Below are 11,817 nucleotides of genomic sequence, written 5' to 3'. Positions count from 1 at the left end.
ATGGAAATAGTTTATCATCTGTGGTGCTCAGTACAGGAGCCACTAGCAAGTCTGATTACCGAGCCCTTGACGTGAGTCTAGCGTGACGAGGAACTACCTACCTAACTTGGTTTACTGTTGGGTCCCTTGTCACAAATGGCTAATAGCTATGTATTCGAAGCACAGTTCCAGATGAGTTAAGACTTCCTTCATTGAATCGAATTACATTGAGATTTTAGGTTACGTAGAAACACCTGAAACACCAGACTTACCTTCTAATACTTCGATTCCTTATGGTCTTAAGCCAAGCTTACAGGTTTACCTGGAATGAAAAACACTCCATCACCAACTATACATGTTTTAAGAAGTCATTTTAAAAATAACCCAGTGTCTGGAGGTTGGCAGTGGTTTATTTTCACAAGTTGAACTGATTGGCAGCCCTCAAGAAAAGGAACAGCCTGCATTTCAGAGTACGAGGCATAGACTGGCACAAAATCACAGTGACTCTCAGTGCATAAACATTAGTCCACACGTATTTAGAGATACCGATAATCGCACTAAAAAAAAAAAAAAAGAAAGAAAGAAAGAGAAAGAGCAGTAATTTTCCCAAACAGAAAGTACCTGTTGTGATGGCTGACACATTTCAACTTACTCCAGATACTGTGTTTGGCAAACACTCCTTCGCAATATTATATCCAAAGAATCAAGTAGAAACTAATTTTAGTTCCTGTGCAAAACACAATAAAAGATGACAGCATATCAAGTAAACAAGGTCATTTTTGAAATGTAAGTAAAAGTTTCACACCAGTGTGAATATCACAACTCTTGGGGCAGGCAGGTGGCATGGTGGTTGAGGTGCTAGACTCTCACATGGCCAACCATTGTGTGGGTGCTTTCTTGTTTTATCTCTTTCTCTCTTTGACTCTCTAGTGAGCACACACACTCTATAGCAAAAATCTCTCAAGAAAAAAAAGAAAGGAAGAAGAAGAAAGAAAGAAAGAAAGAAAGAAAGAAAGAAAGAAAGAAAGGAGGGAAGAAAGAAGGGAAGAAAGAAAGGCAGACACAACTTTTTCATCATTAGAAACTGAAAGTAAGTGTGAGTCATCTCATCCAGTATCTACTAATTTGTGTGATACTATAAATTGCCCCCACCTCCCAAAAAAGACTTCCCCATCCTTCCCCATCCCTACTAAAAATGCTTCTGACCTTCACCTCAGAAGTTCTCAGATTTGGTTTCTGGTTCAGTTTCAAAATACAAAAGAGAAAAATAAAAACAAAATGGAATAATTGGAGTAGAAGGAAGAGCCTAAGATTATTCTGAGGAGAGGTGAGCACTAGAATGAGAAAAGTTTTCTATGAATAGTGAGAAAGTATTCATAGTAGAGAAAAGAACTTCCAAATGTTATAAAGTGAATTTAGCAGCCTAAGGAGAAAATAAAGTTTGCATAATGCAAGGGTCTTTTAAGGGAAAAGAAGGAAAAACTACGCAAATGCATGCTCATCATATTGATGTCAAATTTGTTAATAACCACAGAATAACTAAGAATAAAAGGAAAACCTTTCATCTTTCATGATTCTATTTTCAATGTTACAAAACTGTATTACCAATATGAAAAACACTTTCATATAAACAAATGCATAAGACCTTTCAATAGAGAAAGTGGCATTTAAAACTAAGATGTTTGATTAGAGTGGAAACAAAATGGGATTGCCCATAGCTATGCCACAATTGTATATGGCACTAAAAACACAGAGATCCATGACAAACTTTAGAAAAATGAGGTTAAAAGCAAAGGTATTTTTATTTGGCAGGATTAGTTAAAAGCCTCAATATTTGTGTGCATTATAAGCATTCAAGAAAAATATCTGAGTTTTATCCTTTTCTAAGCTTTTACAAGTAAAGAACCAATTTTTTCCCTTCATAATATATTTAAGAACTAGTGTTCTAGCAGAACCATTTTGGGAAGCTTGCTCTTATTCAATGGTTTGGGTTACTTTTATTATCTTTTAGATACCCTGTTTGGTAAAATGTTCATGCCTTTTGCTCATTGTATAAAAGAAATAAATTTAACCAAATTTAGCAAGTCCACTAGTCAGGGACCTTCCAGCACCCTTTCCCATTATTATTATTTTTTTCTTAGAGGGTTTTTTGCTATAAAGTGCATGCACTAGCTGGAGAGACAGAGAGACAGAAATAAATCACCCCCCACGGGGGATGGCCACACCATAGTCCCTTTTCCTCCATTCTTGTCATGGGGTGTTGGGCATGTACACACACACGCACACAGTGTGAGTTTTTCACCAAGTCCAGGACTTGAACCGCAGTCGACTGTGTGGGAGTCCAACAACATCATCTTTATGCCATCTGAAGGTCCCCCTTCCCTATTTTTTATATCTGGACGTATTATCACAGAAGGAAAGTATACATACAAATGAAAAAGACTGTTTGTATTCCTAAATGAAAAGTTGTGCTACTAATTACGAGTTGACATCACTTAACATTGTCAACATGGGAAATGATATTACACACACACACATACACAAATAAAGTCTGTTAGAACAAATACACAAATTTAGCAAAGTTGTAGGATACAAAATCAACATACATACAAAAATTAGTTGCATGTCGCAAAATCTAAAAAGGAAATTAAGATAATTCTATTCACAATAGCATCAAAGAGAATGAAATACTTAGGAATGAATTTAACCAAGGAGGTGATATGTACACTGAAAGCTACAAAACATTGCTGAAAGGAGTTAAATAAGACACAAATAAATGGAAAGTTACCCCATGTTTATGTATTAGAAAAATGAAATGTTAAAATGTATTTATTACCCAAAGCAATCTACAGATTCAATGCAATCACTATTAAAAGTTCCAGATGGCATAATAGTTACATCGCTGGACTCCCATAGAGTCGACCATGGTTTAAGTCCTGAAGTGGTGGCTTAAAACTCATGCCAAGCACATGTATGTGTATGCCCAAGAGGAGAAGAGATTGCAGCATGGCCAACCCCTCCCCTCTGGGGGGTGATTTCTTGCTTTTTGTTTCTGTCTCTCTGTCAAGTGTACATGTCCTGTAGCAGAAATCACTCTCTCACAAAACAAAAACAAAAAAACACTTCAATTATTTTTACAGAAATAGAAAAATTAATTCTAAAATTTGCATAGATTACCAAAGGCCTCAAATAGCCAAATTGACTTTGAAAAGAACAAAATTAGAAGATACATACTTCCTGATTTCAAATTATATATAAAGCTAGTAATCAAAACAGTGTGTATTGACATAAGAACAGACACATAGACTGATGGGATAAAATAAAGGGCGCATAAATAAACCCTTGCATATATGGTCAAGTAATTTTTCACAAGAGTGCCAACACTTAGAAAAAACAGTCTCTTCAACAAATGGTTTTTAAAAAACTGGATACCCACAGGCAAAAGAATGAATTTAGACCCTTATCATAAACCAGATACAAAAATTAACTTAAAATCATTAAACAGATAAACACAAGACCAATAACTATAAAACTGCTAGAAGAAAACAGAGAAAAGTCTTCATGGCATTGGATTTGGCAATGATTTCTTGGTTATGGCACTAAAAGCACAGACAATAAATGTAAAAAGACAAAGATGATGGCGTCAAGTTTGAAAATTTTTGTACATCAAAGAACACAATCAAGAGTACAAAAGCAACCTATGAAATGGGACACAATATTTATAAATCATATATCTAATAAGGGGTTAACGAATATATAAGGGGTCAAGAATATATAAAGAATTATTACAACACAACAACAAAAAATCTGATAACCTTATTATGGAATAGGCAAAGAAATTGAATATACATTTCTCCAAAGATGATTAAAAAACAACCCACAAGTATACAAACATATGTTCAATATCATTAATCATCCGAGAAATGTAAATCAAAACCACAATGAAACAGCACCTCATGCCCATTAGAATGGCTCTGTTCAAAAAAAAAAAAAATGGACACAAATAACAGAAAAATAATCAATGCTGGTGAAAGTTTGGAGAAACTAAAACCCTTGTGCATTATTGGTTGGATTATAAAACAATACAACCAATATACAAATAGTAGGGAAGTTCTTCAAAAAAATTAAAAATAGAAATACTGTGTGATCCAGCAATCCCACTTCCAGGTATATATTCAAATTCATTGAAAGCAGAGTCCAAAGAGATTTTCGCAAACCCTTATTTATAGCTATTCACAATTGCCAAGATGCAGAAGCAACGCAAATGTCCACTGATCAAGGAATGGATGAAATAAAATGTGTCATGTACATACAACAGAGTATTATTCTATCTGAAAAGGAAAGAAATCCTGTCATACATGACAATGTGGGTGAACCTTGATAACAATATGCCAACTGAAACCTTTTGTGCATCAAAGAACACAACTAGAACAAGAAAAATATGATGATTCTATTTATCTGAGGTATCTAAAGTAGTCAAATTTTTAGAAACAGAAATCACCAAGCCTAGGGGAATGAGGAAAAGGGAATTGTTGTTTAATAGAATTTCATATTTCCAAAATGAAAAAGTATTGGAAATCTGTTGCACAGTAATGTGAATATACTTAACACCATAGAACTGTACACTTAAAAATGGATAGGATGCTAGATTTTGTCATGTGTATTTTACCACCATTTGTTTAAAAAGAAAGTTAGAAAATCCTGGGACAGTCCCAGGCAGACTGGAACAAGCTGGTCACCGCAGAACCATAACTCTCAGCAATAAGAACATTATGTTGGAATTTCATGTGGGGAGTTATGATCCCTCCTGCTGCTGAGGTCCAGAAAATACTGCTTTCTCCTGCAAATTTGAACACAGCACACTCTCTTTACCCCCGCAAGACAGCTGGATGCAAGCTGAAAGATTAAGGAAGATTTTACTGAAGCTTTGAATCAAAAGATGAAAACTCTTTGCATATGTTTCCTCCCTAGATTACATGAGATTAGGACTAGTTCAGAGGTTCCCCAGGACTAAGCAGTCTAATAAAACAGACTATTTGCTTCTCAGTTGCTAGTTACGCTCAGATTTGGAAAGCCATTATCATTCATGACTTTGGAAAAGCTTTTGTAGTTATTGCTGTCTGGTGTCATCAGGGATCTAGGGAATTAAAAGTTAGCTGATGTGTCCACACTTGGATCTGACTGATTGAAGAGAGAAAAGCCAGTTTTTTGTTTTTGTTTTGAGAGAGATTTTTGCTATAGGGTGCATGTGCTTGCCAGACAGACAGACAGACAGAAAGTGAGAAATCATCCCCCAGGAGGGATGGCCACGCCGCAATCCCTTCTCCATTCTCCTCTCGAGATTTTGGGCACACACGTACATGCGCCTGGTGTGAGTTTTAAGTTGCCGGGTCTGGGGCTCAAACCACAGTAGACTAAGAGGAAGTGCAGCAATGTAACCATTACAACCATGTGCTGGTCCCCTCAAGCAAGTTTTGACAGGTGAAAGATTGCCCAACGTAATGGCCAATCCAGGGGATAAGAGTGTGCAATCTGGGAGTCCTTCCCATGTGGAGGTGTTCCCTCGCAGCCCCGCGTGGTGCCTCAGGGACTGAGGTGTCTGCCTTTAGTACTTGACAAAAAAAAAAAAAAAAGTTAATTTCTTTATCTCTTCCATGAGTGAGAGAAATAGAGAAAAAGACAGAGACAGCACCCCCAGCAGTGTCCTGGAGCTACCCTTCACCTCCAACTTCAGCACACATGTGCCAGTGTCCTCCGACACAAAACCCAGAACCTTTCCACATGGGTCACCTCGCAGAATGAAGGCTTTTACCAATGCCGCCAGCTGGTCCCTGTGAGCTGCCCATGTTTACCTTAAGACTTAAAGCAAACCGTTCTGTAGCATTCCCTGACCCTCATTCTTTTCCACGCAGAGCTAGGTAGACACGCCTACCCTCTGCTCTCTGCACTTTGGGATGTGATAGCTTTATTGTTTAAAGGCGCAGATGAGTGATTAAGAGACAGAGATAGAAAGAGATGCCCTCCGCTTGACTGTGAACTCCCGCAGAGAAGACTCTTGCTTACTCATATTTATCCCCAGTTCAGAAAAGGGTTATTGAATGGATCAGTATACTAATTCAAGGGACAATTCGGAATCACACAAACGAAAACGAGTGGCATCCTCTTCATCAGGCTTTCTCCACATGCACGGCTAGACAAAATTGCTCTTGCATTCACTCTTGCAGCTTCCGTCACAAATAAGATTAGTTCCAGTGTCTCTGCAGGCTCATTTTCCAAAACATGTCCCAGAGAGCAAGCACATGGCTGACACAGCCACACGGACACTGGGGGCTCTTCCCTGCCCACCCCCATCTGGCCTGTGACTGAGATCGTAATAGGTACCTTTCTTTACATTCCCTTCCACATACCTTCAAATATTTGGACATTGGTATGAATTCATCATTTTCCAAGTTTCCTGTTCTTACAAAGTAAAAAGTATGGTTTTAATTTGAAGGAACAAAAAAGAAAAACTTTTTCTAATTCTTTCAAAAGTTAAATATGACTTGAGAATTCCTTATGATCAACTTCTATAAGCAGAAAAATGATTCTTCCAGAGGTTGCATTCTTTTTTTCTTTTTTTTTCTATAGAAGTTTTCACCTTAGGGAGTGTACACTCACTGGAGAGAAAGAAAGACAGAGACAATGAAAGGGAATGTGAAAAATCACCCCCTCCAGGTGGGATGGCCACACCACAATCCTCCATTCTCCTCCCAGGATTTTGGGCTTACATGCAAATGCACCCAGCATGAGTTGGATCTTGGGCCTGCATGCAAATGCACCCAATGTGAGTTGGATCTTGGGCCTGCATGCAAATGCACCCAATGTGAGTTGGATCTTGGGCATGCATGCAAATACACCCAGCATGAGGTTTAAGCCACCAGGTCTGGGACTCAGACCAAGGTTGACCATGTGGAAGTCCAGCAACATACACTACGCCTTCTGCCGGCCCCAGAGCGCACTTTCTATACCCTCTGAATAAGATTAGAATTAATGGCAAGTGTTTCCTCTTAAACTTACAGAATTCTTTTTTTTTTTAGAGAGACTTTTGCTGTAGGGAATGTGTGCTTACCAGAGAGACAGAGAGACAGAAAGTGAGAAATCACACCCCAAGGCAGGATGACCTTGCTGCAATCCCTTTTCCTCTATTCTCTCGGGGTTTTGAGCATGCACGTATACGTGCCTGGCATGAGTTTCAAGCCTCCAGGTCCAGGACTCAAATGCCAGGTGTGTGTGCGTGCATGTCCAAGATCCTGAGAGGAGAAAGGAAGAGAAGGGATTGCGGCATGGGTATCCACCCTGGGGTGGGGGGGTGATTTTTCACTTTATGTCTCTCTGTGTCTCCAGTGAGTGCACACACCCTATAGCAAAAATCTCTCAAAAAAAAAAAAAAAAAAGAATTAGCACAGTGCTTAGCACAATGCATGCATATTATATTTTATTAAATTTTACTAAGACTCATGTAATGAAAATTAAATGTCCCAGTAAGAAAATGATTAACAGAAACATGGAATCAACAGCTGAAGTGAGGGTAAATACATTATATGCCGTTTTCCTTGTCTTGTTTTGACATGAATTTGGCTCAGATAGCACCATGCAACTAATGGTCATTTTTTATTACCACTGTCTTAACAAATGACTGACAGAATACTTCAGTTTCCATCAAGAGGAGAGAACCAACTGGCCTTTCAAAGTGGCTGCGACTTAAGAGGTGATTCAATTTGAACTCACATTTTATTCATTTTGTTTTATAGCAGAAAAACAAACTTTTAAGAAAAGCACTAGCAACTATACTTTGAGCCAAAAATCACTGTCATTCACCTCCTTATTAACTTCAGGCCTTGAATCTCCTCTGCATGTGCATATCCAACACTGACCTCAGAGCAACCTGCTTCAGCGTGTAGGATACTTCCACATCAACTCCTAATAGTGTATCCAGAGAGAGCGAGAAGAGAGAGCAATCCCTGAAGAAGTGTTGTGGATTTCTCGACCTTATTCGGGCACCTTGAAAGTGTTAGTGACGTGAAGTTGCTCCAGGGAACTTAGGTGTGCGGAAAGGCTGGTGCCTGGGTTCCCGAGGCACTCAGCACCTGGATACGTGCAGACCAGCTTGGCTCTTTCCGGGCAAGGCAAATTTAAAAGTAAGCAAACAGGACCAGCCTGTGTTGTGGCCATCAAAGTGGCTGGATCCACATGGCCGACAGCATGGTTCAAGTCCAGACCTGGCGACTTGAGAAACATGCCAAGTGCATGTGCATGCATTTGCAGAATCCTAATAGAAGAGAAAAATCGAGGAAAAGAGATTGCAGTGTGACCATGCCCCAGAGAGGGTGATTCTTATTTTCTTTCTTTCAGATTATTTAGTTTTTACAAATAATTCTACATCTTCGTTCCTATCAAAGAAGTCATAGTTTTCTTGAGGGATAAGAGGAAGTATGACTACTCAGTGTCAAATATCTAAAAACATGCTGTTAGGGGCCAGCAGGTAGTGTGGTGGCTAAGGCATTGGACTCACATCATGCTTGACCAAGGTTCAAGTCCTGGAACTGGCAGCTTGCTTTCTCACTTTTCCTCTCTCTCTCTGTCTCTCTAGTGAGTGCACATGCCCTATAGCAAATTTAAAAATAATAATAAAAAATTAAATAAATATTAATAATTCTTTAAAAAAATAAAAACATGCCTTTATTTATTTTTTAAATAGCTTTCCTTTTTTTGGTAGTTTTTTGTGATATGCTCACTGGAAAGGAAAGAGGCAGAGAGAAACTGAGAAATCATCCCCAGGGGCGTGGCCACACTGCCATCCCTTCTCCTCCAGTCTCCTCTCTGGATTTTGGACACACATGTACAGGCCTCCACATGATTATCAAGCCACCAGGTCCAGGACTCAAACCATGTGGGATGTAGCCACCCTAACCTCCATGTAAACTACTGGCCACAAAATGTGCTTTTAAAAACCGTACCGTCAGAGCGTATTGGTTAGGGCCCCACTTCTAGACTGTGAAGTCCTGTATTTAATTTCTACCAGTAACACTGCCTCTCCTTCTGTGCTTTTGAAGTTGTAGCGAGAGCAAAATGCATCCGGGGCCAGGGTTTGTCATTACCTTTTAATAGATCCTGGAAACTCATTATTAGTATCTGTCTTTCATTTCGCATGTAATTAACAATCTGCATCACCAGAGCATAGAAGGCACATAATAGGGAACATACGTGGTCTCTTCCGAGTTCACGGAAAGGAGGACGGAAAAACCACGCACATAGATGTGGACTTCTTTTGCGCCAAAATAAACTCGTACTTTAATTCCATTTTTCCACGAACTTTTTGAAGTCCCTCTGCATACCCACACATTTTCCAAGATGTGTTCCCAGCCCCTCTGTCACTCCACCAGAACTGCTAACACGTGGCATCTCCTTGATGCTGGCTTCCCTCGGGGGCGTTTCTGTGTACGTTCGGGGCCTAATTTTCCTGTGCTGTGACATTTCCTCCCTGTTCATCTCTTCGGGGAGCCATCAGACAAGCTACATTTTCTTTTACGCAGCTCTGTCTCTGTACACACTATTCCCTTTGCCTGAAATGCCCTTCCTTATTTTCCCAACTACTTAGTCTAGAAAAACCCTTCCCATCCTTCACGTGCAGAATAGACGGTATTTAACCCCAGCCCCCTGTCCTGGGCCATGCCCGCATCACCCCACACCTGGGCTAGCTCTGCCTTAGGGCAGGTGCATCTCCTGCAGGGCTTGCTCCTCTGTCGTGTCAGGACCTGCATCCCATGTTCCAGCAGGGGTTTCCAATCCAAGGCGGATACTGAGGCACGCTGTCCTCAAGCGCAGCTCATATTCTCCATTAACTCAGCAGGTGACATGGTGGTCATTTAGAGAAGTCTGTGAGGTCCAGCAGGTGGTGTGCAGGCTAGGCTCTGGGTCCCACATAACCGACTCAGGGGTTTGGGTCCCAGACCTGGTGGCTTGAAAAACATGCCAGGTGTGTGTGCTTGCGTTCCCCACATCCTGAGAGGAGACTGGAGGAGAAAGGATTGTGGCATGGCCATCCACCATGGGGGGGGGTGTCTCATTTCCCCCATCTCTCTTTGTCTCTGTCTCTTTCTGGTGAGCACATGTATCCTATAGCAAAAACTAAAAAGAGAGAGAGAGAGAAATAAGTCTATGAGTGGCATGAATGAGGCTAACAGACAGCAAAGCAACTGAAGAAACTGCAGATGCACCTTAAAGAGAACGTTGGAAGGGACTGGTCGCATTAGCTCCGCAGCGCTGCCCACCACGGGGGCCGCGACTGCGATCTCAGTGTCACGTAGAAACCACAGCATTATTGTTCTCCTAGGAAAGTTCCTCCAAATTTAATTTAAAATTTTCCTGGAATTCAACCACATAAACAACTTTTGAAAAACACAACTCTGGTCCATTTCTTTTTTTGCCTCTGCTATCAAACTCTCCCCTGGGCACACGTCGACCTAATACCACCCTCTGACTTCCCAGTATACAATACCTGACAGCAACATGAGAAACGTTTGCCCGCAGAGCTCCTGACTGTGCACAAGCAGCCTGTTCTCATTCTCGGTCTCAGCTGTGATGTCTGGAGAAGAAGGAGGTTTCCCAGGGTGAGGCTACTTAGGGGAGGCTGCAAACTTGGCATCATGGAGTGGTACATATTGTGCCATTTTATCTTATCTATTCTTCTGAGGAATAAATTTCAAACTGCTCCCACATGAAAGAACCCATGTTATACTGTTGGCTCATCAGAAAAGTCATGATGCATGGTTTCATAGAGAAAGGAAGAGAAATGCATCCTGACCTTTCCAATGACCCAATACATTTCGCATTCAGGTTGCAGTAGAGCTGTTTAGTTCCTTCATGAATTCACGAATGAACTTATGTAAAATTTAATTTCTTCTTTGTGAACCTAGAAAATTCTCTTTAGCCATTTTGAGAAGCACTTCTGTGGAAGTGCTCCTTAAATGGTTTTCGCACTCACTACCAGCCTGGCTGACTTCACACATGGAACCTCTGCCTGGGGCGTAGATAGCTACGGAGATGCCTGGGGAGGTCTAGGAAAACATGTTAGGTGGTAATGACCATGGTGGTCGAGGTCACAGCAGTGACATGGTGACAGTACAGTGTCTGTGGTCATTGCTCGTGACGGTGGAAGCAGTGGTAATAGAGATGGTAGAGGTGAAGATGAGGACGGTGACGATGGGGGTGACAGCAGGGCTCAGGGATTAGTGGTTGGGTGGTGACAGCAGTGGTAATGGTGAGGCGTGGGTGGCGAGAGCGGCTATGGTGATGACAGCGATGACGGTGGTGGGAGTGGTGGTGGTAATGGTATTTGTGGCTGTTTTGAATGGTGGCACCAGTGGTGGTTGTGTTACCTCTTTGTTCTGTTTTAGAGACTCACCACAGTACTAAGAAGGGTGGCTTTTAAATAGCCCTGGACACTGTTGTCCATGAAAATCCAGGAAAAAAAAAACTGAAAAATTACTAAATAATAAGAAAAATCTTGGGGACCAGCAAGTGGCGAAATGGTTATGTTGCTGGACTCCCACATAGCTGACCATGGTTCAAGTCCCAGACCCAGTGGCTTCAAACTTTCTCCAGGCACGTGTGTGTGCATGCCCAAGATCCCAAGAGGAAAATGGAGAAGGATTGTGGTGTGGCCATCCCTCCTGGGGAGTGATAGATCACTTTCTGTCTCTCTCTGTCTCTCTGAGAAGCACATGCCCTGTAAGCAAAAATCTCTTTCTGTCTCTCTCTCTCTCTCTCTCTAAGGAGAAAAGAACGATCTTCCACTTC

Source organism: Tupaia chinensis, unplaced genomic scaffold, assembly GCF_000334495.1.
Source record: "Tupaia chinensis unplaced genomic scaffold, TupChi_1.0 Scaffold000315_1, whole genome shotgun sequence".
NCBI lineage: Eukaryota > Metazoa > Chordata > Mammalia > Scandentia > Tupaiidae > Tupaia > Tupaia belangeri.
This window is presented reverse-complemented; position numbering follows the sequence as displayed.